The following is a 25724-nucleotide window of genomic DNA, read 5'->3' as shown; positions in this document are numbered from 1 at the left end:
AGCCCACATGGAGCAACAATTTCAACCTAACAATTATATAGGTAGGCTTTTATTATCTTCTACTACAACACTACACTAGCTGATTTCCTGAGAAACATCTGGATGATCTCTGTTAATGATACAACTCTCTAAACTATTCATATGGTCAGCACAGTGTCAACAAAATGTTCTTTACAGGATAAGGGTTTGTTTGTTGTCCTTGGAACTTCCCTGATTCCAACTAACAACATTGATGAAATATTCAGTGAAACACATTGCAAGTCAAAATAAGTTCCAATACGATATAGTAAAATGTATAGTTTCGTACTTACACCACAATCCACAAAAGAAGGGAAAATTCTCTTAATTCCTCTTTTGTAGCAACGTCATCCTCAGTGATCATCTCTTCCCATGTCCCCCGGGATAGTCATTAGTGTCAGATCGATCAGCCTTTTCGCCTGCATACACACAACATGGTTAGCACGGAATTCATTTCTTCCCAAAATCACTTCCCTAGAAGTTGGCACCCCTCATCTACGGCCATTTATGTGCCTACTTTTCTAAAAGGGAAGACATTCACACTTCCTAGCATGATAATTAGCAATCTTCAAATATCATAATAGAAAACATATGGACGAAATTAGTTCTTCAGGTGAGTCTATGGAAAAAGTTGTGGCTACCTGAGTATGAAAACACGGCGACACACACAAAAGCTTGTGTCTAGGGAAAGTCCCGCAGTCGAGCCTATTCATCAACCCTGGTGAATTGAATGATTAAATAATTTGTTTCCATATTCTTATTAAGTGCAACTAAACATCACAAACAAAAAGGTTAAATGGAAAATTATAATCTAGCACTCAGTAAAATATATATGGTCATAAGTTGTGCAAAAGTTAGTTCATCAATTAGCATCAAGAAGAATAAAACAAAGGTATTTTCATTTCTTATGAAGTCAAATACACACAGAAAAAATAAACAACAAAATATGCTTGGTAGTGCCATTGATTTCATGAAACCAATGGACAAGCAACTCCATGCAAGGTTGGCACATTGGGTACCATATATAAGTGAGTGAAATGTGGATAAGCATGTCCTCATAGTACCATTGACTAAATCATTTCTCTTGGATCCTTTCATTACTAGTAGAATGCTCGTGCATTGCTATGGGCTACAAATCATATAAATGCAGCAAACAAATAATTAAGCTAGTCTCTATGGTTGAAGCTCAATTCTCCCACGTGGGTCCGAGCGTGTTCGGACAAAGGGGCGTCTAGCGAGCTCCTCAATATTCAACCATAGATGATCCAGGTTCACCCAAATCTAGCCCTATCTGGGGTGGGGGGGAGGGGAATTTGGTTATCTGGATTATCCACCATTTTATTTCCAACATGCTCCGGGTATTTGGAGCTTACAATATTCTTGTGTTCCTCCATATACGGAGCCACCAAGGAGGAATTTCTTAGAAGTGTGTAGTGTGCTTCAGTGAGAGAATGGTCGTCCATACATATTATTTGATCCAGTCCTAGCCTGCCATTTCCATCCAGTCTGCCCTTATACCGCGATTCAGGAACACCAATCGGCTTAAGATTAGGAATAAAGTCAACACAAAACTCAATGACCTCATTTTCATGGCCCTTGAAGATGCTTCCTTCTGGCCTAGCACAGTTATGAACATATTTCTTTAAGACTCCCATGAACCTCTCAAAGGGGAACATATTGTGTAGAAATACAGTACCTAGAACGGCAAACTCTTCGCACAGGTGAACTAGGACGTGCGTCATGATATTGAAGAAGGATGGTGGGAAAACCAACTCGAAACTGACAAGACATTGCACCAAATCATTCTCCTACCTTGGTATGATTTCTGGATCAATTACCTTCTGAGAGATTGCATTGAGGAATGCACATAGCTTTACAATGGCTAATCGAACGTTTTCTGATAGAAGCCCCCTCAATGCAACTGGAAGCAGCTGCGTCATAATCATGTGGCAGTCATGAGACTTTAGGTTCTGAAACTTTTTCTCTGCCATATTCATTATTCCCTTTTTTATTCGATGAGAAGGCAGACGGTACCTTCATACGGCATTCAAAGAAGATTTCATTCTCTTCTTTAGTAAGAGCATAGCTGGCATGACCCTGATGTACGCCGTCCTTTCCGTGCATACGTTGCTGGTCCTCCCATGCCTCTTGTGTATCTTTTGTCTTCCCATACTTTCCCAAGAAGCCAAGGAGGGTCACGCAAATATTCTTTGCCACGTGCATCACGTTGATTGCTGAGCGGACCTCTAGGTCTTCCCAATAGGCCAGGTCCCAAAATATAGATTTCTTCTTCCACATGGGTGCGCGTCCATCAGTGTCTTTCGAAACAGATTGTCCGCCAGGACCCTTTTCAAAGATCCTTCAAATCCTTGACCATATCATGTACATCATCACCGGTACGGTAGCGAGGCTTCGTCCGGTGATCTGCCTCACCTTCGAAATGCTTGCCTTTCTTTCTTACGAGATGGCTGCTTGGAAGAAATCGATGATGTCCCAGGTACACATTCTTGTTTCAATTATCCAAATATACAATGTCGGTATCACAGTGCATGCATGTGCGGTATCCCTTGTTTGTCTGTCCTGACTGAGAGCAGGCCAATCATTGATGGTTCCAAATAGCAATGCATGTAGGTCAAATTTTTCCTGTTTGTGCTCATCCCGTACACCTTTTCTATTCCACAACTGTAAGAGTTCTTCAACTAATGGCCTTAGGTACACATCAATGTCCTTGCCGGGTTGCTTAGGGCCTTGGATGAGCACTGGCATCATAATGAACTTCCACTTCATGAACAACCAAGGAGGAAGGTTATACATACATAGAGTCACAGGCCAGGTGCTATGGTTGCCGCTCTGCTCCCCAAAAGGATTAATGCCATCTACGCTTAGACCAAACCACACGTTCCTTGCGTCATCTGCAAAGTCCTCCCAGGTACTTTCTCTCAATTTTCTCCACTTCGACCCGTCAGCGGGTACTCTCAACTTCCCGTCTCTCTTACGGTCTTCTCTGTGCCATCGCATCGACTTGGCATGCTCTTTGTTTTGGAACAAACGTTTCAACCGTGGTATTATAGTAGCATACTGTTCGCACACAAACACGTCACCATGTACCCTCGACGCCGGGGGTGATGCACCGCAGCTCACTTCAAAGGAGACCCGCCGAAAGCGCGGTACGCAAGACAATCCGGCGGGCTCTTTTGTAGACCCGAAACCCCACACGCCCGGGAGGGACCCCGTCTGGGCGCGTGGCAGCTATGGGCTGCCCTAGGTCGGCCTGACCGCCCCTAGGGCCTCGAGGTTCGCCGCCCAGCAATGAAGAAGAACAACAAAGAACGAGGAAGAAGAAGAACTAGGGTTAAGGAGTAAAGATAAAAGATAAAAGTGGTAGATTGATTTGTTCGATTGTGTGTTGTTCAATCGGCCGTCACCCCTTAGGTATATAAGAGGCGGCTGGACTTCCCGTGTAAGGAAAAGGCTTGAATTCACGTCCAAAACCCTAGTCAAATTCGGATTGGTTTTGTTCGAACTTTCCAAAACTGTTCGGTTTAAACTGGCTGCACCTTGCGGTTCTTTTTTGTGGTGATAAACGATCTCGGATGGAAACGAGCCCAAAAGCAATCTTTATGTTGAACGTTGTTTGATCAGAGGTCATCTTGAGGGACAAATCGGTCGCGCAAAACAGGCTATCCCTCGCGCTACCCATCAGACAGGGTGTGTGGTGGGGCTCGCCAGTTTTTGCCTCCAGATAGGGCTGTATTCTGATGGCTCTAACTTTTGCATACGAACTCGGATTGGAACGATTTTTATATCAAAATCGATCGTTTCGACGAGACGAATACAATCCGTGTAGATAATGTTTCCATTTGAGGTCGTCTTGGGGGATTAATTATCCAAACTGTACTCTGAATGTAAGATCTTAGTACTTTGAGCATAGTTTCGGCCTTCGAGATGAAATCGGACTGTGATGCCCCAGACTTCAAAGATGTTCATATCGACAATACGGAACTCTTTCATGAAGATCACTTCTCCATTTGAGGCCATCTTAAATAAGTTATTGACCGTGCCAAAATCTGGTGTCAACACATGCCCCCCTGTTTTTCGGCAAAGTTTGTGTGCAGAAAAATAACTTCTGCATAGATTGTTCTAAGGATGATGTCAACACTCCATCGGACATTTTGCATGTTCTTAGGACGACATGTATATATCGGCCATTGCTTTTTTGAACCTCTTGATGCAAACTTGGATGAAAACTTCTCAGTTTCTATAACAATCCGGTGATAAGGTTCCATAGATCAAAACCATCCTCCGAACCATATTGTTCACCCTTTCGCTAGGATTTTGCAGATAATCAAGAATGAACTTCCTCCAATACCTATGTTGACAAGACCTAGCATCGGCTATTGATAGAAATGCAATACACCATGGTTAACATAGTAGCCGGACGCTTGCTGTGCCAACTCTTTCGAATTGTCATGCCTAGATATATGAACAATTTCAAAGCAACCCAAGGTAAATCTTGCATCTAGACATACCAAAAGATAAACTATAAGTGATCCGTCAAAACATTGATAACCCTTGGATATTTGTTGCACTACTAATAACGAATCACAGGAAGCCTCAATATGTATAGCACCTATATCAAGGCAAAGCTCCAATCCGAATGACAATGCATATTCGGCTTTGATGATTGTGCAAAAATATTATAAGCGGCCTGAGGCTTCACAAAATAGCTCCATATGGAGATAAATAAGCAACACCAACACCTTGGCCATTGCCACAAATTTACCGTGAAAAATAATCTCCATAGTACTAGAAAGACAAGGGCAATATCAATGAACATCTACCTCGTTTTGGCCTCTAATTGAACTAAGGACGATGTTAGGATACTACATCAGCCATGCTTTGACATATTCTTAGGGCGATAGATAAATACCGGCCATCAACATAATGCCCATGTAGAATTCATTCACCAAATCATGTATAGCCGAAATAAACAAATGAAATAGCAATCAAATATTTGGGCCCTTTGGATTAGCAAGAAAAAATGTAGCTAGTAAAATGTATAGAGATTTGGTAATACCCTCTCATGATGCAGAAAATTATGTCGCTTCCATGGATTAAAATAAATCCAGGGAGGGTAATTTATCATACCTGATGATGAATTCCATGGCAAAGGCATCAATGGTATGGTTGAATAATATGGATGATGTGCTAACCGAAGATTTTGATGGGGTGATGCAAACCTTCGGCCTAACTGTTTTTGGCTTCCATCCTTCTCTATCTTCACTTTTGTAACACTTGTTGCAATAGAAGGTTGCACATCACTTTAATTTTGACTGCTCCTCTTCGGAACCCATGCCATGTTCTTCTTTTTCAGCTGTTGTGCACTAAGTTTTTGTAATTTCTTCTTTCGCCAATACGATAAACCGAGTGAGCACCCCGGCTGTGATTTTGTTTGAAGCAATGGCAACTCTTTTTGGGCCTTGTGCACCCTCAACTTCTTTTCCTCAGATTTGGCACTCTGATTTTTATCAATTGATTGTTTCACTTCTTTGCCTTTTGTAGCCAATGTCAACACTTTAATTGGCTCTTTGTTATTTGAGATCAAATCTGAAGTAGCACACTTATGACCATCTTTTTTCACGCGGTAAACTTGTTTTACCACCTCTTTTTTCTTCCTTGAGCTCTGGACTGATTCCTTATGATTGAAACGGTATTTGATGCGTGATTGTTCAAATGTTGATCTTCTTGGAGCTGCATAGTATTGGTGAGATGGTCTAGAATAAGATGGAGAATGTGCCCTTGTACCATACCTGTCCCATGATGAATATGTATCTATATGAGCATAGGGAGGCATCCATGGCATTGGCATTGGCGGCCAAAATAAGGGTATGAATATGTTGCATTAAAATTATCACTTACACTTGCGCCTTGGGGGTGATCTTGGTTTCTTTGCATGATTTGGCCAATAAGCATTCTTCTCTTCACTCATCTTTTGATATTTATCCAATAGTTCAGCAAAGGTGATTTTTGATCTCTTACACTTGCGCTTATTTCGGCCTTTGTTTTCTTTTGGTTTGCTTTCATCGATCATTGGATTTGCTTGCTGCCCCCCAGTCCTTGGCGTCTCCATTGTAGCTTCGATGGAATTCTCGCCCTCAAGATTATGTTCATTATGCTCTTCAACAACTTCTTTACTTGAAACCTTGATCCCATCACCTGCAATTTTTACATTCTCTTTAAATGGCTCGGCTTGAAGCAGCCGATGCAAAAACTTTTTGCCATCAGGACCAATCGGAATAGACTGGTCATCTCTTGGTTTTTCAACAAACTTCAATCGTCCTTTTTCAATGGCCGATTTAACTATTTGCCGAAACATATTGCAATCCTCAAAATTATGTTTGGACGAATCATGCAACTTACAATACATTCGTCCTTGAATTGATGTCTTAACATGGTGATCGAGAATTGTAATGTAATTATTTTCTGCAACAAATCAAATATTTGATCTCACATGCTTGAATTGAAGGTATACTTCTTGTTTTCTAGCCGATCTTGCTGTTTGAACAGCTTTGGAGATAAGCAAACAAATGGTTCAGATTTGGAATCTCCCCATTCGGCTATGCATTGTGTTTTCCACTTTATCTCCGATGTCTTTGGATAAGATATTGTATTAGCATCAGTTTTCTCAATAGAATTTAACCTTGGCTTTAAATTTCTGAAACGAAGATATTTAGAACATACATGTCTCAGTTGAGACCAAGTGCAAGCCAAGTACGAAATAAGCAAAGCTACCCAACTAGATATGAACTTTAGATAAAGCAACGGGGAAAGCTTTGGCTGTAACAATAAGTCATTACCGGTCTTTATGAATGGCGCAATGGTTTGACCGATATGTTCCATAACAATTTTATTGCTAACAAGTAAATTACCCTTCTTCATTGGTCTTTCAAAATTACTTATGATAATATTTCTTATAGATGCATCAATAATGAAGTTGCGACCAAATCTGAAAATAGGTAAATTACTCGCTATGCATACCTCTTCAAATATGTTGGGAGAGCATGATGGTGGTGCCATTTGAAGAACATCTTGCTCCGTCTTTGGATGGCTCCCCAACACCTTGTCATCATCTTTTTCTTGAATCCGTGCATCATTGCTTTGAAGATTTTTGTCGGCTGAAATTTGTTCGGCTACTTGTTCTTGTCCTTGAAGCTTGTCAATTTCTACGGCACGGAACTCATAGGGGAGGAAGTAGGTTCCATTAACTTCAGAAAAATCAAGCACCGTTGTTTTCCTATGCTTGCCATGCCCTTTCTCAATAATGCTTGCCTCATTGGATTTGATGGATTCAGAATATATACTACTTGATTCGGATTTTTCAACCGAAGCACTTTCATGTTCCGAATCATCCTTCTTTTCATTGATACTACCAATTGGCAATGCTTCTTTTATCTGAGCCAATTCTTTTTCTATTTGTTTCTGACGGCGAGCAGCAAAATTAGCTTTAAGCTTTTTCTCAATTTCAGCCCACTCCGGATATGATTGCCCCCAATGCTTTTAGATTCTTTCGGCAATGACACACGGGTGTTGCAGAAATTTTGCAATTGTGTAGGGGGTGTATAATATGATGTAGTACTAGGTGAAGGCATATGCATTGTTGTAAGACCATCCTTTTGCTCGCCAATTTTATCAATTGGCAAAGATTCATCTTCTTGCAGAACTCTAGGTTTTATTGCGGCATAATCAGGAAATAGCCCCTTTTCATGTTGTTCAAGGCAAAGAACACTAATTCTCTTATTTTGGGCTAAACTCTTCAATGCAGCCACCACTACCTCATCTTCTACAATATTGGGCACAATCGCTCCTGTAAAATTTACATTCATTCGGCTAGAACCAGGAAGGTGTGAAGCCGAATTATGAGCATCTACAGTTGTGTATGGTGCCGAAGAATTACTAACATGAGGTGTAGCATATGACGTTTGAGAGTAACTGGCCGAATAACTAGTAGCTGCATGGCCAATTCTCTCGTTCATCGGCATGGTTGGATTAGTATATTGCACATTACTTGCCGATGAATAAAAGGGTGAAACACTTTCTTTCATGGCATTGGAGATTCTAACATGAGGTGTTTCAAATTTATTAACTGAACTCACCATGTTGTTCATCGGCATAACAATTTGTGGGGTTGCCGATGCATGGGAGTTGGGATACATATGGTGTAGGTTACTAGTATCATAAGAACTTAAAGCATGCAAATTACTTTGAATCGGCCCTTGCACGTAATTAGATGGATTATTGAAAAAACTAGGGCTGGCCGATAGAGTATACTCATTGAACGATCTATTAAAACCATATGAATTATTTGCATCTACAGTAGGGAATTGGGTATTCATATTACCTTTGTAGATTGCAAACCCTAGATGACGATCCTTTCGTAGAAAAAATAGGCCGGAGACCGTTCAAAGCTTCGTCCCCAGCGGAGTCGCCAAAAAGTGTGTTCGTACACAAACACGTCACCGTGTACCCTCGACGCCGGGGGTGATGCACCGCAGCTCACGTCGAAGGAGACCCGCCGAAAGCGCGGTACGCAAGACAATCCGGCGGGCTCTTTTGTAGACCCGAAACCTCACACGCCCGGGAGGGACCCCGTCTGGGAGCCCAACGGCTATGGGCTGCCCTAGGTTCGCCGCCCTGCAATGAAGAAGAACAACGAAGAACGAGGAAGAAGAAGAACTAGGGTTAAGGAGAAAAGATAAAAGATAAAAGTGGTAGATTGATTTGTTCGATTGTGTGTTGTTCAATCAGCCGTCACCCCTTAGGTATATAAGAGGCGGCTGGACTTCCCGTGCAAGGAAAAGGCTTGGATTCACGTCCAAAACCCTAGTCAAATTCGGATTGGTTTTGTCCGAACTTTCCAAAACTGTTTGGTTTAAACTGGCTGCACCTTGCGGGTCTTTTTTGTGGTGGTAAACGATTTTAGATCGAAACGAGCCCAAAAGCAATCTTGACCGTTTCGACGATACGAACAACTTTTATGTTGAACATGTTTTGATCAGAGGGCATCTTGAGGGTCAAATCGGTCGCGCAAAACAGGCTATCCCTCGCGCTACCCATCAGACTGGGTGTCTGGTGGGGCGCGCCAGTTTTTGCCTCCTGACAGGGCTGTATTCTGATGGCTCTAACTTTTGCATACGAACTCGGATTGGAACGATTTTTATATCAAAATCGATAGTTTCGACGAGACGAAGACAATCCGTGTAGATAATTGTTCCATTTGAGGTCTTCTTGGAGGCTTAATCAGCCAAACTGTACTCTGAATATAAGATCTTAGTACTTTGAGCATAGTTTCGGCCTTCGAGATGAAATCGGACTGCGATGACCCAGACTTGAAAGATGTTCATATCGACAATACAGAACTCTTTCATGAAGATCACTTCTCCATTTGAGGCCATCTTAAATAAGTTATTGACCATGCCAAAATCTGGTGTCAACACATACCACATCACCTTGGCAGGAATCTTCTTCCTGGGGCACTCGCCCTCGACATCACCAGGGTCATCGCAGTTGATCTTATAGCGCAATGCACCGCATACCGGGCATGCGTTCACATCCTCGTACTGAATGCGGTAGAGGATGCAGTCATTAGGGCATGCATGTATTTTCTGCACCACTAATCCTAGAGGGCAGACAACCTTCTTTGCTTCGTACGTACTCGTACTCTCGAGCAATTAGTTGTCCTTTGGAAGCATCTTCATTAACATTATCAACAAGTTTCCAAATCCCTTGTCAGATAGACCATTCTCTGCCTTCCATTGCAGCAATTCCAATGTGGTGCTCAACTTTTTCTTGTCAGCTTTGCAATTCGGGTACAACAATTTCTTGTGATCCTCTAACATGCATTGCAACTTCTTCTTCTCCTTTTCACTTGCGCAGTTTCTCTTGCATTTTCAATGGCCCGACCTAGATCATCAGTGGGCTCATCTGATGCCTGTTCTTCAGCTTCTTCCCGCATTGCCTGCTCAGCTTCTTCCCCCATTGTTGTACCATCGTATTCAGGGAACCCATGGCCAGGATAGTTGTCGTCGTCCTCTTCTTCTTCATTGTCTTCCATCATAACCCCTCTTTCTCCGTCCTTGGTCCAAACATTATAATGGGGCATGAAACCAGAGTCAAACAGGTGGACTTGAATGGTTCTTGACTTAGAGTAATTTTGATCGTTTTTACAGCCATCACATGGATGAGGCATAAAACCATTTGCCCGCTTGTTTGCCACAGCTGCAAGCACAAAAGTATGCACACCATTAATGAACTGGGGAGAGCATCGGTCATTGTACATCCATTGTCGGCCCATCCATTACACAGCACCGAAAAGATCAAATTAATACAAGTTCATACATAAAGTTCATACAACACTTATTCTCATAAAACAACATACATATAACTCCCTAGCTAAAGCATTTAAATGCAACAACAAATGCGATCAAGATTGCAATTAAGGTAACAATTGGTGTAACAACATAATGATACCAAGCCTCACTATCGATGGCATATTTCCTAATCTTTCTAATCTTCAAGCGCATTTTCTCCATCTCGATCTTGTGATCATCGACGGCATCGGCAACATGCAAATCCAATTCCATCTTCTCCCCCTCAATTTTTTTCAATTTTTCTTTTAAATACTCGTTTTCTTTTTCAACTAAATTTAACCTCTCGACAATAGGGTCGGTTGGAATTTCTGGTTCACATACCTCCTAGATAAAAATATCTATGTCAACTTGATGGGCATAATTTGTCATAAACACGAAATGCAACAAATAGTTATAAAAGAGAATATAACACATCCGAATCATAACCCGGACGAGGGCCGATGGGGACGGATATCAAAACCATGGCACTATATATAACAAACAACGTACGGGTAAGATAATTATACAAGTAACTATATATCTATATCGCATAGACATGATTGTTTTATATTAAAAAGATAAGAACAAGAGGCTCACTGGAAAGTGTAGCCGGCGACGGGTCGATGCGGGCGATCGACGGTGGTTAGGATGGAGACGGGAAGGCACTAAGTAAACCACACCTACATATGCAAACTAAGAGTTATTTTGACCACAAATTGCATGTAAATCAAATACTACCACATATAATTCTTCCCAAAATAAAACCCACAAATCCCTATACTTATAGAGCATTGCAAGAGCTAATTTAGCAATGAGAGATGAAAGGACAAAGTTGCTAACCTTTGTGATCACTTGGATGGATGGGGTGACTGCAAATCTTCACAAATTTTGGCAACAAATGGAGTGTGAGCTCGAGAGGAAGAGGAAGAACACAGAGGAGAGGAAAGGGGAAGAACAGAGCGCTCGGGCTGGACGAAGGGGTTTATATAGGAAGACCTTTAGTACCGGTTTGTTAGACGAACCGGGACTAATGGTGCATTTCTAGTCCCGGTTCTTGGCATGAACCGGTACTAGAGGTGCTGGTGGGGCCCCAGCATGACAAAAGCCTGCCACCACCTCTTTAGTACCGGTTCGTGGCACAAACCGGTACTAAAGGTTAGGCATGAACTGGTACTAATGCGAGCCGCTCGCCTAGCCGTTGGAGCCGACACTAATGGTCACATTAGTGCCTGTTCAAATACAAACCGGGCCTAATGAGCTTCACATTAGGCCCTTTTTCTACTAGTGTCAGTAGAATTTAAAAAAAAACTATGTTCTGTAGGACTTGAACCCATGACCACCGGGTAAGGTATCGGAATCCAAAACAGCACACCATAAAATGATTCATGTATCAAAATACAGCCTAACTTATATATATCGGCACATAATCGTGTGAAATATCTATATATAATAAGTGGATTTCAGAGAATACAAAAGTGAATCATTTGCAGGTAGATGGCACCGTGGTCAATTGCCGATCTCCGTCGCGTGATCGGCAAGTCACATAAGACAAACCATGAGGGAAGGGAACGCTATGATCTAGCAAAAAAACAGTAGTCGATGCAACAGAAGGAAAGAAATCGTGTGATTGGAAAACATTCGGATGGGATCTTCAGTCTTTTCTCCTGATTCTACATGAATATATACAATTTGAGGTGCATATTCTTTTCAGTCCAATGCCCTTAGCATGGTTTGTGAATAAGAACCCAACCAATTTACAGATAGATCCTTAAAAGAATAGCTAATTCATGAGCGGTCAAAGGAACGATGACATGGCATCCACATGGCTGGGTTTTTCCCTCTTGGGGCGGTTTTGGCCTTATTCGATCAAATTAATGAGTTTACGGACTATATTCTATCAGTCCCGAGTTATAGGCTTAAAATGTGTAATCGGTTTGAGTTTATGGGCTGGTGGTACATTTCACTCTTTATTTGGACACTCATACCGAATGTGCATAAACATTCCAAATGTATACCAATTCCCCCAAAGACCAGGACAAAGATTTGGTGCATGGTTCCATTTACATATTGGGCATCTCCTTGGCATGCTCCCAAAGGAATTGCCTATGACTTGCTCTAGGCGACAATCGGTTCTAACATTCCTACTAGAACATAAAAGATGTTGCCACGCCACCCATCTCAATGCAAATATATTAAAATTATTTTAAAAACTGAATAGTATAAGTATCTAGCATTCAAATTACAATGCTTCATTACTGGTTGCAACTCGTCATCGTGCCGGTTGCAGTAGCGGGCGCCTCTGGTTGTAGTTGCTAAGGCTCGCCTCCATGTGAGGTTGCACCACTAAGTGTCTCTGGTTCCAGCTTTTTTTGTGTCAGTTGCAACACTGAGCCTCTTCAATTCTAGCCCCCCGTCGTGCCGGGCGCCTCACGAAACGCCTTTGGCCACATACTTTGCAATCATTTGTGTCATGAGCTCAGCTGACCACAATCAATGGGTTGGCACCAAGTTCTTCCTCCGCTCGTAACATGACCTCTTACTGCTTGCCACACAGGTGTTCGCCGTCCTTGAAGCACCGCACAGCCGACCGACCACTATGTAGAAGCCGAAAAAGGACACGACGCTCCATACAATTTGTCCATTGAAGTTGGCAACATTCTCGAGCATTATATACCACCGAAGAGAATGCGAGAGCGAAGGACATGTTCTAGCTTTTCCTTGTCATACAGAAATGACACGACGATACATAACAGGAGCGGTGTACAGAAGTACTCCATGCGGATGCATTACTTCCAGGTCCAAATAGTAGAAAAAAACATCAGAGGGAAAAAAGGCTAGCCTTACACCATACTTTTGTTGCCCAATACAAACGAGCTAGTGAGCAAGGAACATTTGATTCAGAATTCGTTCGAGTGGAAGGAAATGAATGATTTGGTGCATGTTCGATTGGAATGAAGAGAAATAATTAAAAATAGAAATTTCAAGATAGTCCATGCGGAAGGGAAAATTTCCATCCCTCTCATTCGAAGGACGGAAAATAAACGATGCATTAGTCTTAGCGGAAGGAAAACACTGATGTTGCTACAAAATTTTGGCCCCCAAGCACACAAAAGTGAGGAAGGAAACCAATCCTCGGCCAAGGAATTAAATAAATACTAGGAAATTACACGTGCGTTGCAACGGGGTACACGGTTAAAACACTATCGTGGCGGCAAAACTGTCATATCGTGGAAGTAACCGCTACCATAGCACTGTCAATGAATCATCGCTGCAGAAAATCATTAGTTCTCGGCATATTCATTTAGTTCCATATACCCCATCTTTAAAATAATATATATGTATCATATCAAAATGTCCATGCGTATAGTTATAACAAAATCCGAGAAACAATAGTATGTATACATTATTACAACAACCATTTTTTGTCCATAAATAATCCAGTTACTCCATAATTACAGTATGTGATGTAGAACTAAATAAATATCAATAACTTTTGTAGTCAGGGTACAACGAGTGTGCACACCATTTCATTATATACTTCTAAAGCCTATTCAAGAAATGAGCAAAACTAAATTCTTTTGTATCTCGTACGCAAATCTCTCACGAACACTTCTCAGAAAAATCCATACAACGAAAACGTCTCGCTTTCAATTACTCCCATTAAACTCTCTCTCTCTCTCTCTCTCTCTCTCTCTCTCTCCCAAGTATTTATCTCCCATGAAATCTCTCTCTCTCCCTCTCTCTTGATAGTATTTGTCTCCCATGAAAATCTCTCTCCCTCTCTCGTGTGAAAGTATTTTCTTGCCCATGAAAATCTCTCTATTTCTCTCTTTCTCTCTTTCTTAGTTACAACCATGAAAATCTCTCTATTTCTCTCTCTCTCTGTGCGTGTGTGTGTGTCTTTGATGGAGACAATAGCATAGCCATGGCATTGTGTTGTCTTCATGGAGATCGCACAAGCAATAGATATGGATGCATGGTTGTATACACGAATACGAAACTAATTGCCATTAGAATGAAATGTTAGTAAAAAAATTCTACCAATTACTTGAATAAAATAAAAAGGAAGAATCAACTAATGGGTCATGATCTCAAAAATATAAACATGCACACTTACTACTGGAGGTGCTCCAATGAAAAACATGTTGGGCATTAATGGTCCAACGGCCCACAACGGCAACAAGAAGATGCTCGTGATGAGGTAACCATCGTACAGGTAATTAAGGAGGGCATCCCAAAAATCTTCAAACCCTAGGCACCAAAAAAGTCGAGCGAGAGGCATAAAAGATCAGATTCTCATGCTGGAAAAACGAAGGCATCGTTGTGCTCCAATGCCACCTAGGCCCACTGCCAATACTATCCTGGTTGTGGCTTGATCTACCGCGTGCTGCCATAAGAGAAGAACCAATGTGAGGGTACGAATAGGGTTTGCTCGGGGGACACGGTGTCATCGGTGAGATGGGAGAGAGAGGTAGAAGGAAGCAGTGGATGAGGTAATAAAAATAATCAAAACTTGTAGGAGGTGGATTTATTTCGCGTGAATATTTACTGGCCATGTGTTTATTGTGTTATGATAGAATAGGTTGATTACATTAATTGATTGCCTTATGCGTCACAAAGGAGAGATTGACTGCCATCCACGAATTGGTTGTGTTACCAAAGAATTATTGGTTTTGTCCGAGTAAACCAGGAGAGGAGAAAAACCGGGGAGGGTGGAGAAAAATCGATGGAGGAACATACTGGGAGGGATGGCCAACGGGGTGAGACGTAAGACGGGAGTGGGAACCTTACATGTTTTAGGTAGTAGAGATTAATACTCCATACATCTGGTGTCACACCGCCGAACCAGCATGATGGAGAGACGGTACGAAATAACAGAGTTACATTAATCTATAGTCCTGGCATCCCCCGGCCTAACCACTACGGTGACGCGGAAAAAAAGTACATGACACACCATACATTTTTCCATTGAAGTATGCGTCATTACTCCAACATAGATGTCCAATTGAAGAGGGTGCGAGAGAGAACAACATATTACAGCTTTTTCATGTCACAGAAAAAAGACCCGGTGGTGCAGCAGTAACTTGGCCTTCTAGAGGGAGGGAAGGGATGGAGAGAAGTACTCCGGGCGGGTTCGTTTCTTTCAGGCTAGAGAAAAGACGACAACACCTGTCGGTGTCAAAAACGGCGGATCTCGGGTAGGGGTCCCGAACTATGCGTCTAGGCGGATGGTAACAGGAGACGAGGGACACGATGTTTTTACCCAGGTTCGGGCCATCTTGATGGAGGTAAAACCCTACGTCCTGCTTGATTAATATTGATGATGTGGGTTACAAGAGTAGATCTACCACGAGATCAAGGAGGCTAAACCCTAGAAGCTAGCCTATGGTATGATTGTTGTTCGTCCTATGGACTAAAGCCATCCGGTTTATATAGACACCGGAGAGGGCTAAGGTTACACAGAGTCGGTTACAATGGTAGGAGATCTACATATCCGTATCGCCAAGCTTGCCTTCCACGCCAAGGAAAGTCCCATACGGACACGGGACGAAGTCTTTAATCTTGTATCTTCATAGTCTTGGAGTCCGGCCGATGATGGTAGTTCGGCTATCCGGACACCCCCTAGTCCGGGACTCCCTCAGTAGCCCCTGAACCAGGCTTCAATGATGATGAGTCTGGCGCGCATGTTGTCTTCGGCATTGCAAGGCGGGTTCCTCCCTCAAATAATTTATAGAAGATTGTGAACACCAGGATAGTGTCCGGCTCTGCAAAATAAATTCCACATACAACCGTAGAGAGAATAATATTATACAAGTTCAATCTGCTGACGTATTTTGTGGCGTAACGTCACACCACTACCAAGCCTTCAAATTGTTTTTATTGTTCCATCTCATCGCGTTTAGTAAGGCGGTTTCCTTGGCACGTCTTGTCGAAGCAGAGATCGTGTTCCCCTTATTCCGGGATTCCCATCAATACGGACGTGGGTAACCCAACCGCGCCATTGATTGCGGCGTTTGGGAGATAAGCGAGTTTTATTAGGCCGATGGGGACGCATGTTTCCGTCCGCCCATATAAGGGGATAAAGATCCAAAACCTTTTACCTGCGCCTTCTTCCTCCTTGGCTTATCCATCTCCGTGAACTCGAGCTCTAGCGCCCAAGCCTGCACATCTCACCTCAACCTTCTCCAAATATGTCCGGAGCGGGAGGCAAGTGGATGGCCTCCTCCATCATGGAGGGGCATATCCAGAAGCTGCGCAGCGCCGGATACTTGTCCAGCGACATCGCGCATCGGCTCCCCGACAAGGGAGAGCTCATCCCCACCCCTAGGCCCCATGAGAGGGTAGTATTCCTTCCCCATTTCCTCCGCGGACTGGGCTTCCCACTTCATCCCTTTGTCCGGGGGCTCATTTTCTACTACGGCCTAGATTTCCATGATCTGGCCCCGAATTTTATCCTCAACATCTCGACGTTTATCGTCGTGTGCGAGGCCTTCCTCTGCATCCAGTCCCACTTCAGCTTGTGGCTCAAGACCTTCAGTGTCAAGCCGAAGGTTGTGAAGGGCAGCCAAGCGGAGTGCGGAGGCGCCATGGTGGGCAAGATGTCCCATGTTAGGCGGCTGGAGGGTACTTTCGTGGAAACCATTAAGGGGTGGCAATCGACGTGGTTCTACATCACCGAGCCGCGTGACCCTGATTGGGCAGCGGCCCCCGAATTCAGATCTGGTATCCCTACACGGCTCACCTCCTGGAAAGAGAGTGGCCGGATCTGGGGGGATTCGGAGGAGCTGACCGGACTCCAAGCCTGTATCCAGAAGCTGGTGGACAAGAAGCTCAAGCTTGTCAACGTAGTCCAGGTCATGCTCATCCGCCCGATTCTCCCGTGCCAACGACGGGGCTTCAACATGTGGGAGTTCGATCCGGCGCAGCACCAGACTTTGAATGGGCTCTTCGACACTACGTATGCAGAGGTCTGGAAGGTGCTGCTCAAGGGCGCCGAGTCTCCCGCATCCGCTACCGAAGATCGCGGATTCAGCTCGCAGCGTCCAGCTGACGAGGTAAGTGATATTGTCCTTTACGGGACGCTTGTTATTCATAGTTTGACTCTATGCGGGATCTAAACTCCCTTTTCTTTGACATGACTGGCTGAAGAAGGCCGCACAGGCTATCTGACCGGCCCCATTGCCAGAGGACCCAGCTGACGCCCGCCTAACGGGGCTGCTAGCTCCGGCACCCCATGTGGTGCCGGAGAAGAAGGCCAAGAAGAAGGCCACGGGGACTCGGAAGAGTTCCCATTTTTAGGTGCTATCGGACGATGAATCCGAGGCCGACTCCTCCCACCAAGGCGAGGAGGAGAATAAGAAAGCCTCTCCCCCAGCCGGGGGAGGGAAGAAAAGGAAGGCCTCCCCAACAAGGGAGGCCGAAGGGTCCAAGAGGGGAAAAACTCTTCCCCCGGACTGTTCCGCCAACGCCAGTGACGACGACGAGGACTGGCCTCCAAGGGCCAAGCCTCTGGCGAGATCGTAAGTATCCGGATTCCCGAATAACTTCAAGGTTTTCGTTTTCCGCCACATTATGTCTTTCTAATGCCGCATATAACCCTGCAGTCCGCCTACGGATGATCTCCCCACTTCGTCGAGCGGGTCCTTCGGGGCGTCGGATATGGATTCTCTTCCGACTACCTCCACCCCCCGTGATGCGGACGATGCCGAGGTGGGATCCCAGGAAGGGACCCACCAGGAGGAGAGGGCCCCGGAGGTGTCGCAGGACAACCTCCCAGACTTTGCACCGGACTCAGCCCCGAAACCCATAGTGGCTCCGGAGTCCAGCGGGCGACCCCTTCGTAAGAAGGGCAAGACCGCGACGCCGGCTGCCTCCGTCCAACCAGAGGTGCCGGATAATTTGCTAGAGGCGCTCAATAGTGCCTCTATTGAAGAGGAACACCGCACTGTTATGAGTGCGGTGATTCAGAAAGTTCAGCTCGCCAAGAACGGGCTAACTGAAGCCTGCAGCAGCCTTCTAACAGGCTTTGAGGTAAGAATTTCAATATATGTAAAATGGTACTGCATAGACAGTAGCCCCTGATGCTCGGTTCGGTGTTCGGAAAGAAAAGCCGGACTGAGGATCTTTAGAAAGATAAACGCAGGAGTCATGAAAATATGTCAATATGGGATTGTAGGCTGTCCTGCTGACCTCTGCCGCACTAACTGCGGAGGTCAAAACTTTGAAGGAAAACCTCGAGCGGTCCGAGAACGAGCTCGGCCATGCCAAGAAGCAGCTCGAGGAAAAAGAAGGTGAGTAATACCTTATGAAAATTGTACCTTACAGAAAAGGATTTGGTTGCAAGAAAAATGACAAGGATAACTGGGGTATTGCAGGGGCCACTAACAAGGTGGCGACCCTGAAGGAGGCGGTGGCCGCGGCCGAACGCAATGCGGCTGCGGAGCGCACCGAGCGAGAGAAACAGGAGGCGCGGGTGGCGGAGGTACAACAAGAGCTCCAGGATCTCGTGAGGAAACATGAGAGCCCGGAGCGTGACTCGAAGACTCGAGAGTCTGAGCTTGCAACGGCTCTTGAGAGTGCCAAAGCCGCTAAGGCCGAAGCCTACAAGGCCCTCCAGGAGATCGAGGCGGTAAAGAAAATAGCAGCGGGTAAGGCATTTTTCATGCAAAGTAAGCATGTGAGTGTTAATTACCTGTCGCTTACCCGAATTCGGAGCTCTCCAGGAGCGTTCGCAGATCTTCCTTGCAGCGTGTCCGATGCTGCCGCATTCTACCGGGCCGAGGAGGGGAGCTTGACGGAGAAGGTCTTCTGGTCTCAGTATGCTGAGGCCGAACATCCGGTGCCCCTTAGCGACCAGCTGAAGCAGCTGGTCGAGCTCCACAAGGCAGCCGAACAGGCCATGAAGGGCCTCATAGTTCGGCTGTGGCCTAAGGAGGCCATGCCTGGGAGCTACTTCGGCCTGGTGCGGTGGCTGGTAGATGCGTGCCCGTGGGTTGAAGTCATCAAGCACTCCGCCTGTATTGAAGGTGCGCGTCGGGCCCTTGCCCGTGCAATGGTGCACTGGGGCAATATGGATGCCCAGAAGTTTGTGACGGACCCCCCACCAGAGGGCAAGGAGCATCGCACGCCCGAGATGTATTATAGGAGTGTGCTGAAGGGCGCCCGCACTATTGCGGGTGAGTGCTCCAAAGATGTAATATTTGAGTAGACTCGCATTTTGTTATCCTGTGCGCTGAAAACTTGGTTCATATGCGCTAAGCAACGCTTGTTAATTTAAAATATTACCTTCTGTGCGGCTGTTTATCAAATCTGAGAGATGGCAAGTCGTCAGCTTCAGCCCCCATGCCACGAGTGCTGGGGTGTTCGGGATAAACTCGAGCGCTCTTGTTCCCATTTTTGGGTCCATCTAGGGAGGCGCTCAACACAACGAACAAGGCAACCGGACTTATAATGCTTGAACACTCTCACTTAGCCATAGAATTCTATAATTTTAAATTTCGGCAAAGCCCCTAGTTTTCGGAAGGCCGAATTTGGGGCGCTATCCATGCCTTGGCCGGACAGAATCCGGCTCCTCGCTCGAAGCGGCATAAGTCTTTAGGGACTCGCAAAGAACCTCTCGAACAGCGACCAACTCTCGCCTCATCATGACGGTCAGTTTTAGCTTTCTCCACTGAGGCGTTAACCCAGCTCAACTGGGGCGCAATCGCAGTGGTTCTCCCAGTACTACCTTAGCCGATAAAACGGAACGTAAGGTACCAAAACATGGGAGCCGGGCAAACCCAACTATTGACCCAAGAACATGATTCGGAGCCGATGCATATAATGCTATAAGTTCGGGGTGCCGCACTTGTGAAAGTGTTCGGACTTATCACACCATAACGCGGGAAACATAAGCCCCTGGTGTATTTAGCCGTACCAAAACGTACGGATGCAACATGTCATAGATGAACATATGTGTAAGAAAGAAATGCAATTAGAAGCAAAAATGTGTTGTATTGCTTTATTCAATAAAAAGTGCTGTAAGTGCAGGGCGATACAAGTGGTGCGGTAAGCAAGGGATGGGACTTTTTAACATGTCCCCCTCCAGGGGTAGGCTACGGAATAATGCATAAAACAGATTTAATGCTCATGATGGAGACCACCTGGGTTTTCGTTGTAGCCTTTCTCCTTCCCTGGCTGTTGCATCGTGGGTTCGGCATGTCTGCTGCCGGACAGGGCCTCTGACGAACGGAGTCCTGTAGGTAAAAAATAAAAGGAAAATAAAAAGAAATGACACACTTAAGAGCCCCTGGTGCGGTTGAGCCGCAGTCTGGGCTTATCGTGGTCGAGCCCCTTACCACATGCCCATGGTATCTTCAGAGCGTAATGGAGTACGCGAAGGGTCTGTCTTAATGTTTTACAGGGGCTGGGGTTGGGGCCGCACTGCTACGCGTGCTGGAAACATGCCAGGTGGTCGTGTTGTAGGTTACTCCGGGCACCCTTAGCTGTGTCCGGCCGCTTGGCAGCCGGAATCGAGAATTGCCTTAAAAGGCTGCTTTGTACTTCTGCCGCGAGAGCCGCTATATGTTCCTCCGTTCGGAGGGAGCGTTCAGTGTTTCTGTTGATTATGATGACTCCTCTAGGGCCTGGCATCTTGAGCTTGAGGTATGCGTAGTGCGGCACCGTGTTGAACTTTGCGAACGCGGTACGTCCGAGCAAGGCATGATAGCCGCTGCGGAACGGGACTATGTCGAAGATTAACTCCTCGCTTCGGAAGTTATCCAGGGATCCGAAGACCACTTCCAGTGTAACTGAGCCTGTACAATTGGCTTCTACACCTGGTATGACGCCTTTAAAGGTCGTCTTGGTAGGTTTAATCCTTGAGGCGTCTATGCCCATTTTGCGCACCGTGCCCTGATAAAGCAGGTTTAGGCTGCTGCCGCCGTCCATCAGGACTCTGGTGAGATGAAATCCATCGACGATTGGGTCTAGAACCAATGCGGCGAACCCACCATGGCGAATGCTGGTGGGGTGGTTCCTTCGGTCAAAGGTGATCGGGCAAAAGGACCATGGATTGAACTTCGGGGCAACTGGCTCCATCGCGTATACATCCCTGAGTGCACGCTTCTGCTCCCTTTTGGGTATGTGCGTGGCATATATCATGTTCACCGTCCGCACCTGTGGGGGGAAACCCTTCTGTCTTCTATTGTTCGGCGGTCGGGTCTCTTCCTCGTCGTCGCTATGTAGCCCCTTGTCGCTGTTTTCGGCAATTAACTTGCCTGCCTGCTTGAACACCCAACAGTCCCTATTGGTATGGTTAGCTGGCTTTTCAGGGGTGCCATGTATCTAGCTGTCAGGACCCCGACTCGATGTCACATCGATCTAGCCGGTAACACCTCATATCACTTTGCGGCCTCACGCACGGTATCCCCACGGGTGTCGCCTTACCTTTGCCCGGGACCGTTTGCGCCCTTTGGCTCACGTATATGATAGTGTCGCTAGCATCCATATGATAAGGAGCCCGGGCTGACATGACTAGTCGTAAACCCAAAGTGGCACAGACTTACAGGGACAGGCATCCATGACCCAGCTTCGAACGTGTCGGTCATCAGCAAGTGGGTCCGGGCTGTAGCACTGGGCTAGCTGGACTCCGGTAAACCGGGCTGTAGCGGGCTAACAGGACTCCGGTACTCAAAGCGTGACATTTCCCCGAAGGGACAGACACAGGAACGAAGAAGGACACATGCCGGCCAGCCTAAGTGTTCCAGAGCAGTAGCAAGCTACCATGGCTCAGCGGTAACACTAGGAGACATTTCCCGGTAAGAGAGGCTACTAAAGATAAACAACTAGATAGTCAGATCCCACACATACCAAGCATTTCAATCATACACACAATATGCTCGATATGTGCAAATACAACGAAGCATCACAACATGACTCTACGACACAAGTACTTTATTTAAGGCTCAGGGAGCCATACATAGCATACACAAAGATACGGGTCACACGACCCAGCATTCAAGTCATACAGTCATACAAACCAGCAGCGGAAGTAACTTGTCTGAGTACAGACAACTAGTAAAATAAAAGAGGCTTGGAAAGCCTAGCTATACTACAAGGTCCTTCACAAGCTCAGGATCACCACCTGGGCCTTTAGCCTACTCGTTGATGTCAACGTCTACATAGAACCCATCAGAAGGGGTTGCAGCGTCTTCTGTAAAATGTAGATTATAGCAACATGAGTACAAAGGTACTCAGCAAGACTTACATCAGATCCTATATACATGCATATTATCAAGAAGGGTTGGTGGAGTTATTGCAGCAAGCCAGCTTTGACTCTTGGCTAGACTATCCTACGATACTCCAACTTGAAATGGTTTTGCGCACACGAGTCCACTACTCACCACTTCAATACACTACCGAGGATCCACCTCCGTCTTCCTACGGAAGAGCCATCCTCGGCACTCACACTTGTCTTGAGGCTTTTAGTAGTTTCCATTTACTTGTCTATGAACTGTATAGGCAACCAAGTAGTCCTTTACCGCGGACGCGGCTATTCGAATAGATCATGTTAACCCTGCAGGGGTGTACTTCTTCATACATGTTTCCACCACTTAGCGTCTGCACACGACATGTGCTCGGCAGACTTCAAGCGAAAGCCGACGTGGGTGTAGACCACGACCTACCTAAACACTTAAGCCTCTAGTCCAGGTTTATCGCCTATTCAGGTTCCATCCGCAGGGAGTCCGGCTGAGGTTTCCCATACGGCCCCGAACGATGTGAACAGGGTTCCCGAGATACCTAACGGGTATTCGGTACACCCGGCCACGTACCTACCGCATCACAGCCCACCCCTATGGTCAGCGCTGTCCACGGCCTCCAGTAGGCTACAAACACCAGAAACTACTTGCAACTCCTGGACAGAGAGCTAGGGTGAATAAGAAGTCGAGCGGGGTCATATTTCAGGGCCCAATGCATGGTAGTAGCTGTATCTTAAATCACACATACAGATCTCAGTGCTTAAGGTCGGCTTCAATGAAACAACCCACCATGTACTCCTACATGGCCTCTCATCGATACCTTTACCAAATCGTGTTCACCACACCACTCTCATTACCGACATAATCATTTCACTCTAGCCCATCACCCAGATGAACCAGACCTGACACGACTCTAAGCATAGCAGGCATAGCAAGGTAGGAACAACACATACATATGGCTCAATCAACTCCTACACATGCTAGTGGGTTTCAGCTAGTTACTGTGGCAATGACAGGTCATGCAGAGGAAATGGGTTCAACTACCGTAACACACAGCAGTTTGAAACGCGTTGTCTTAATGCAGTAAAAGAGAGCAGGAGCGAGAACATGGGAGTGTATCGATATGATCAAATGGTTGGTTGCTTGCCTGATGGTTCGATGCACTGATACGGTTCTTCGTTAGGGTAATCACGGTACTCCTCGGAGGCAGAACCTGCCGCAAAGAACACCGATACACAACCATCACCAAACAATGTGCAACAATATGATGCATGCATGAAACATGGCAATATGAGTGTGTTGGGCTAATGCAACTAAAACCAGGAGGGTTTGAACAAATTTGAATCAAAGATTCAAATTTCAAACTCAAACATGGCCTTTTAAAGTGCTTTTCCTTGTTCTGCTTAAAACATCAATTTAACTTGTTTGATCATGCATGAAAATAGTACAGATGGATAGATTGGATTTTTCTGATCATTTTTCATATATAATTTGTCCAATTTGGAGTTACAGAATAAAAGTTATGAATTTTTGAAGTTTAAATAATATTCTGGAATTTCCTGATTTAAATTAAATCCAGAAATATAAATATTGCGCCAGCATGACGTCAGCATGACGTCAGTGGTCAACTGCGGCTGGCTGAGGTCAAACCTGACGTGTGGGGGCCACACGTCAGTGACAGGGGGGTTTAACAGGTTTAAATTATTCCTAATTAGGGGTTAGTGGCGCTGGGGCCCACTGTCAGTGTCAGGGGGGTTAATTAAACGGTGATTAGTACTAATCTGACCACCTGGACGACGGGGCCCACGCGTCAGTGACCCTGGGGGGTCAAACCCCAGGTCAAACAGGTCAAACCCACCGGCGACATGACGCCGGCGGGGCCCGAGACGGCGGCGCGACGCGGAAACGCGCTACAGGGCACGGGCGAGGCCGTGCTTGGGCTCGTTGGAGAGCCCTTGCTCCCGCGCGTCGAACGGTGGTGGTGGCCGTGCCTGAGGTGGCCTGTACCGTCGACGGCGAGCTCGCGAGCGGCGGCCGGAGTTCGGGTGCGGTCGGAATCGGCGTTGCATGGCGTTAGGGGAGGCGTTGGTGCGTGCTACGTGCTCCTAGTGAGGTGTGGAGCACGATGGTGTGCTTGGCTTCGAGCTACAACGGCTCCAGCCACGGCGGCGACGAGGCACGGCGGCGGCGAGCTTCGGAGCTCAAGGGGGCGGCAGGTACAGGAGGCTAGGGACGACGGGGCAAGGGGGAATCGAATCAGTGTCTCACCGCGGAGCTGCAGGGATGGTTAGCGGTCTCGGGGACGTCCGGTAGCTCCCGATTCGACGGCGACGAGCTCCGGTGGCCGAGAAGGGGAACAGTGACGTGGGCGGCGATGCAGGGCTTCCGGAGGCCCGTGGAGCGGTGGGAAGGAAGAGGGGGTCGAGGCGGAGCCTCTGGGCTAGTCGGGGGAGCGAGGGGTGGCCGGAGACGGCTGCTGTGGCGAACGGCGGCGATGGTGGTGTTCGGCCGTGAGAGAGAGAGCGAGAGAGAGGAGGGAGGAGCCGAGGGAGAGTGAGAGAGAGCAGGGGGGGAGGCGTGGCGTCGTCCGGGGCATCGAGCGAGAAGGGGAGGGCAGGCAGGTAGCCGAGCAGGTGGCGTGGCGCGGTGGCGTGCGCGCGCGCCGGCCACACTCCCCTCCCTCTGTCGAGGCCGAAGACGACAGAGGAGGGAGGCGGGCTGGGCCGCCTGCTGGCTGGGCCGGCCAGCTGGCTGGGCTGCACAGGGAGGAGCCCAGGTAAGCTCCTCCTGTTATTTATTTTTCTGTTTTCTAATTTCTGACATTTGTTTTGATTTAAATAATATATTAAATCATTTATTTACCTTATGCCAATTTTTGCAGGAGCTAGATATATTATTCCAGAGCTCCTTTATAATTGGCATAATATTTGGACATATATTAATATATATAATTAATATATTTCCAATGCAAATATTTATGCATTAATCCAAATGCCCAAAATAAATACCTATGAGTTCTTAAAAATATTGGTTTGATTTTTATCTCTGTCCAATATTTTCA

Source organism: Triticum dicoccoides, chromosome 7B (assembly GCF_002162155.2).
Source record: "Triticum dicoccoides isolate Atlit2015 ecotype Zavitan chromosome 7B, WEW_v2.0, whole genome shotgun sequence".
Lineage (NCBI taxonomy): Eukaryota > Viridiplantae > Streptophyta > Magnoliopsida > Poales > Poaceae > Triticum > Triticum dicoccoides.
The sequence above is the reverse complement of the archived record's forward strand: the minus strand, read 5'-3'. Positions refer to the sequence as shown.